General features: G+C 34.8%; 1 long non-coding RNA gene across 1 annotated transcript; it reads left to right on the top strand.

Annotated features, from left to right (window-relative positions):
• The first annotated feature begins 240 nt into the window (after positions 1-240).
• On the top strand, positions 241-5,431 carry LOC121253104. Its single transcript, XR_005938355.1, has 4 exons — positions 241-427; positions 902-1,096; positions 1,180-1,330; positions 4,413-5,431. It is a non-coding gene; the product is annotated as an uncharacterized LOC121253104 (long non-coding RNA).
• Positions 5,432-5,680: the final 249 nt, after the last annotated feature.

Below are 5,680 nucleotides of genomic sequence, written 5' to 3'. Positions count from 1 at the left end.
TAGTTGGTCGATAAAAAACTGGTAATATTCCTTGCCCAAAAGAAGAAAAAAAAAAAAACCTCCCAAAGTTGGGACAATGAGTATCTATATGACTATATTTATATATAATCCCTTTTGTTTAATATTACTTTACAAAAAGGGCGGTTGGGCACGAGCTTCAGGGGAAGCGTGTCCAATGACTCCCAGGGTCCAGACTATACTGTTTTTAGGGCTTGTACGTACGGTCCTGGGAAGTGACCAGGTTCAATGAACCTCAAATGCAATCTCTCTCCCACGCCATTTCTCTATTAAATATACAGTTCTGGGACACAAAGATCAAAAGTGAGAGAGAGTCACAACTCCTTTTATGTCTTTGGTTGCCGCTAGCTCTGGCCTGCTGCTCTTTTCGGACTTGGTTCAGCTTCAACTTCAATCTTTGTGCTAAATGGTATTTTAATTTTTTTCCTTTTTCATTTATAAGCCAAGTGGGTTTTCTTTCTTTTCTTATTCAAATCTGAGATTTCCCATTGATGCACTTGTTTTTTTTTCTTTATGAATATATGAATTAGCATGTAGCTCTAGCATTTGGTTGGTTATCTTCTGTTTGTTTGGATGAAAACTTTACGATGGAAAAGTTTTTTTAGGGAAACTAGGCTTACTGTACAAAGGGGTTTTTCTTTTTATTTCCTCAAAGCCAACAAAGAAGCACCTTATATATACATGATCACCATCTTTCATATCTCATGATAATATTCCCACATATACCACGATAAATATATAGATCGTGGGTTTCAAGTTACTAATTATTTTCTCTGGATCTTGGAGAAATTCTTTTTCTGTTTAGTATTATAGTTCGAAACTGTTGACCTAGTGTTCATAATAATCGATTATATATTTTCCGCTTATTTATGTATGTATATAGCTCACAAATTAGAGGCTCTCTTCGACCATTGGATTCATCACCTTTTCAAGCTGCTAGCTAATCGGGCAGGCAATATCAGTACTGGAAGTCGATATTGGGTGAAACGTCCTACTCAGGAGGAACACAAGAGGATCATCGAGGAACGAGCTAAACGTCCTCTAGCTAGCTAAGCAGCAACATTTTGATCTGCTCCTGGTATGTTTCTCTTTTCATGGAATTTAATTAGGAGCATTAATACGAACATGATTAATATGATAAGCTACAGATCATATTTGTAGTATTTGCAGCATGCAGCAGTCGTTGAGAAGGTTGATGGAAGTATTAACAATGATCATTATGATAACCTACAGCTAGATATATATTTGTAGCAGAAACCTGGCCTTGGGAATTAAGCTCGGTGACATTAATATTCCTGTAGATCGATCTCAGGTATTTTGAACTCCCTTTATATATATTAGTCTTTCTTTTACTTGATCATCTCAAAGAAATCATTAGTGTTAATTCTTTATTATTCTTGATCGTAAATCAGTAAATATTATTTATATATATCCAGAATAAGAGGCTAGTACACATAATTCTCAACTTTAGAGTTTACATATCCTCAAACATCTCCTAGCTCCATCCACACAGCTATATATTTAAGTAATAAACTTGCATTTTAATTTGATGATTTATAGGTTTCTTAATTAATCCCTCCTTGCATTTTGACTATTGCGTGACACGATTAACTTTCATATATGCAACTCATGATATCCAGTACAGCTAGTGATCATCTCACTTCTTATAATGGACCTTATGTACCAGAAAAAAATGGTATCTCGAATTATAGCCTCTTGGGATGTAAAATATATTTGTTTCCACCATCTAGATCATAGTGTATAAGACAAATGTATGCATTTTGGCCCTAATAACTTATATTTATGTTTTATATCTCAATCAATATATATATATATATATATATATATATATATATATATATTCTGCCTTTTTTAGACGTATCTATAATCACCTTGTCTTTATTGTCTCTGAATTAATAATGGTCTACCCCAAATCCCAACCGTTACGTATTATTTAATCAATAATGCTACGTACAACCAGCATATGCAACCTTTGTGTAACCGGCTGACACAGCTGGGTCCTACTTTCTCCCTTTCTTCTTCCCTCTTTCTCTCCCCTTTCATTTTTCTCGATGAAAAACTTAGGAACTTGATTTAGTGCTTCTCTCTTACAAGATGGACTTCAAGTCTCTGCGCTTCATCACCCACCAGTCGTTCTTCTCTGCAGAGTGTTCCAGCGACGTCGACTCTCTCAAACAGCTCTCTCTTTTTTTTATACTCAATTAGAAGTATTCCATTACTCATGAGAAAAATCTAATAGACGAGAACAAAAATCAATGGTAGCAAATAGAAAATGAAAATTTGTAAATGATCTTCAAACATTTGAAGCAAAAAAATTCATATTCTCGTCATTGAACTCAATCAGGTTTAACCATTACATAGAATTACAACTGAAAATCAAGAGGTTCTTCAAACTTAAAAACCACAAATCATATCATGCTTCAGCCAAAGCCTTTGATCTTGTGGAATAGACAGACGAAACCCTTCAGCGGTACTTAATGAAGCCAATTTCCTTGGCGTTGCTACGGAAGCATTGCCTACATACAACACATGAGGCCGTACTTCCTGATCAACCCATGGGGATTCCCGCAAACCCAATAGGCGCAAGTGCCAAGGCCGTAGCTTCTTCCCATGGCTTGGCCTTGTGGGGCTTTTACTTCAGTGGATCAGTTTGCTTTGCTCCAAGGCTACAGAACTCATTCAGAACATTCTGGCAGGGGTTGGCTTCATGGGAAGTGGCCTTTGTGGGAATGAGAATAGAATTAAAAAAAGAAGGAAAAGAAATAAGAGGTTGAGTGGGAATAGTCAAATGAAATGATGAGTTTCTTATCCACGTTGGCGCTGATTCCCCAAGGGTTCCCCAAGGTGGTTACATGTGCATAGCATTTTCTTATTTAATTAAATAGCACATTGGTTTTCCACTAATATGCTTGCATAAATTGGTTAAGGTTAGGGATGTAAGAAAAATTTTAAAAAATCGATCAAATCAAACTGATCGATTCGGTCCGGTTCAATACCAGTTCGATCAGTTTCGATTTTTTAGAATCGAAACTGATTAAAACTGGTCTGGTTCTGGCTTTCATAATTTAAAACTGAATTGAACCAAACCAAATTGAAATATATATATATATTTTAAAAAATATATATTATGCTATATATATATATATTATGCACATTATAAAATTAATATAATATGACATTAATTTAGTCTTATTATTTATGTTTCCTTGATATAAATTTATTCTTAAACATAAATATTAATATTAAGTTATTAACATATTATTTATCCTTACATATTAAGTTACATACTTACGTATATAATATATATAGTTATGTTAAATGCATGTTTTAATTAAACTAATTAGTTTATTTTGACTAATTATTTTCAACATTTATTTGGTTAATTGGTTATATGCATGGTGTTTTGAGCTGAAAATAATGTTTTGGCTCTATCATATTTGGGCTAAAAAAATTATTCATTTGGGTCAAAGAAACCAACCAGCCCATCAAAAAAAACCCAAAACCGAATCACACTTGTAATCCAAATCTAACCGGACCGAAATCAAAAGAACCTGAAAGTTTCGTATCACACTTGTAATCCAAACCGAACCATCTCATCTCATTTCATCCCATCTCATCTCATTTCATACTATCTCATCTCAACTCTTTTCAATTTTAAATTTTTAACTTTTTCATATAATTATTACTTAATCATTACAACTTTTCCAAATTTCTAAATAAAATACAAAAAAAAAATTTAACTATTCAACCTTTTCTCTCATTTTCCAAAATTCTGTAAAACATATATATTAGCTCAAATTATTTTACTATTATTCACAGATTATCTCAATTCATCTCATCTTACTATCTAAACAAAGCCTAAAACCAATTTAAATCGGTACGGTTTCAAAATATGTTAAAAACCGAACCAAACCAACTGAATACACTCCTAGTTAAGGTTGTTCAAAATTGCCCATCATGCATTTGGGAATATTTTTTTTTCGAAGTACTTGTTAATTGATGAAGCACACAGGAGCAAAGTGAGTGATTAAGAACATTAGCTAAGATCCTCGTTTGTTTTCATAACTTCTCTCAACTCATTTTATCTTATTTTATCTAATCATTACAACTTTCTCAAATTTTTACAAAAAATAAAATATACAATTTTACTTTTTCAAATCTCAAAACAAAAATAATATTAACTATTGGGTACTTGGAGAATTATTGAGGACTTTGTCGCAATGCCTTTGCCAGTACCACATAATTAATACATTATACATGCATGGAACTTACGTAAGCCCTGTTTGTGCTGCGGAGCTGACACGTACGTATGAGGATATACTTCGATTAATTGAATCATGCATGTTAACTTGTTGCTTTCTTATGTTGTTCAGCTTAGACAGTACTTGGGAACTCAACTCAAACTCTTCATGCCATGCCAGTACTTTGATGCCGGGGAAAAGCTGATCTGTAGTACCAAGAATATTGCTTCCAAGTAGTGATGAAGGTGACGGTTCTTTGGAGGGCTAGCTCTTCAGAGTCATCTAATAAATAGGTTGATAATTGCACTAAAAAATCAGTCTCCAATCTCTGGAGTAGGCCTTCCAGTTGTTCAGCTAGACCCTTCATTCGAAGGAAGGGAATATGGTGTGATTGGTAGCTTCTTGAAGTGGAATGCAATGTCCAAAGTGGATAACCCTGAATATTCGAGTTTTTACGCATATGTTTCACTCTGATCAATTGGGAATGAGCCATGTCACAGACCAGTACTGCCATGGCAGGGTGAGAAAGTTGGGATGTGATGGCGCCGGCGAGAGGACACGTGCCATGCACGGTGGCTGAGGAACATATTGGCCTTTAACATGAAGGCTATGGGAAAGATCATTCGATGGCTTTAGCAAATGTCCTCCACTTCTGGTACATTACTAGGATCAATAAACTGCACTGGTGATGTCCTTGTTTGAGATCCCGATCGAGTTCTCGTACTTAATTACTGTCAGAAGAGTTCCCCTTTACAACTTCAAGTTGGTGAAGCTTTTGTGATCATGTATTGCAGACTGTAAGTACGTACATGATCCAAGGCCGGTCAATCTGTCCCTTTGTTCTCCTCTCCTGCCTTGAATAAATCTCAGTGGAAGGAGAACAAAGGGAGCAGTCTGGTTGTATCGATGTGTTCATCGATCCGTCCTATCATTTCTAGCACAAGAATCTGCAGCTTGTTAATTACAAGTACTACTCGTGTACTAGTAGTACTTTGTGAGTTTGTTTTCCTTTCCTTTCATGGTGCGTTGAGATCATAGACTTCCGGTTGAAACTCGATGTATGTCGTATTTACAAGTACAATACTAAGGCTGGAGATTTTGAGACAAAATATAGCATCTCAAAAAAAAAAAACTGTTTAAACAGTTTCAAACTCGTTGGAACAGTATGGTATTTTACATTTGAATTCACATAACTGTTCGAATAATATTCGTAACGGAAAATTATACATAGTTGTGACGGGGGAGAATGTATTATTTTTGTTCAAATAGAGTTTGAGATCATTTGACTATGAAATTTTCTATTCGAATGTAGAGCCAATCATTCAAACGATCTTTTGATGGGAAGTTATAAATAAATACGGCGGGGGATGCTTGCTATCTCGTCCGAATGGTAATGTTAT

This window comes from Juglans microcarpa x Juglans regia, chromosome 2S (genome assembly GCF_004785595.1).
Source record: "Juglans microcarpa x Juglans regia isolate MS1-56 chromosome 2S, Jm3101_v1.0, whole genome shotgun sequence".
Classification (NCBI taxonomy): Eukaryota; Viridiplantae; Streptophyta; class Magnoliopsida; order Fagales; family Juglandaceae; genus Juglans; species Juglans microcarpa x Juglans regia.
This window is presented reverse-complemented; position numbering and strand designations above follow the sequence as displayed.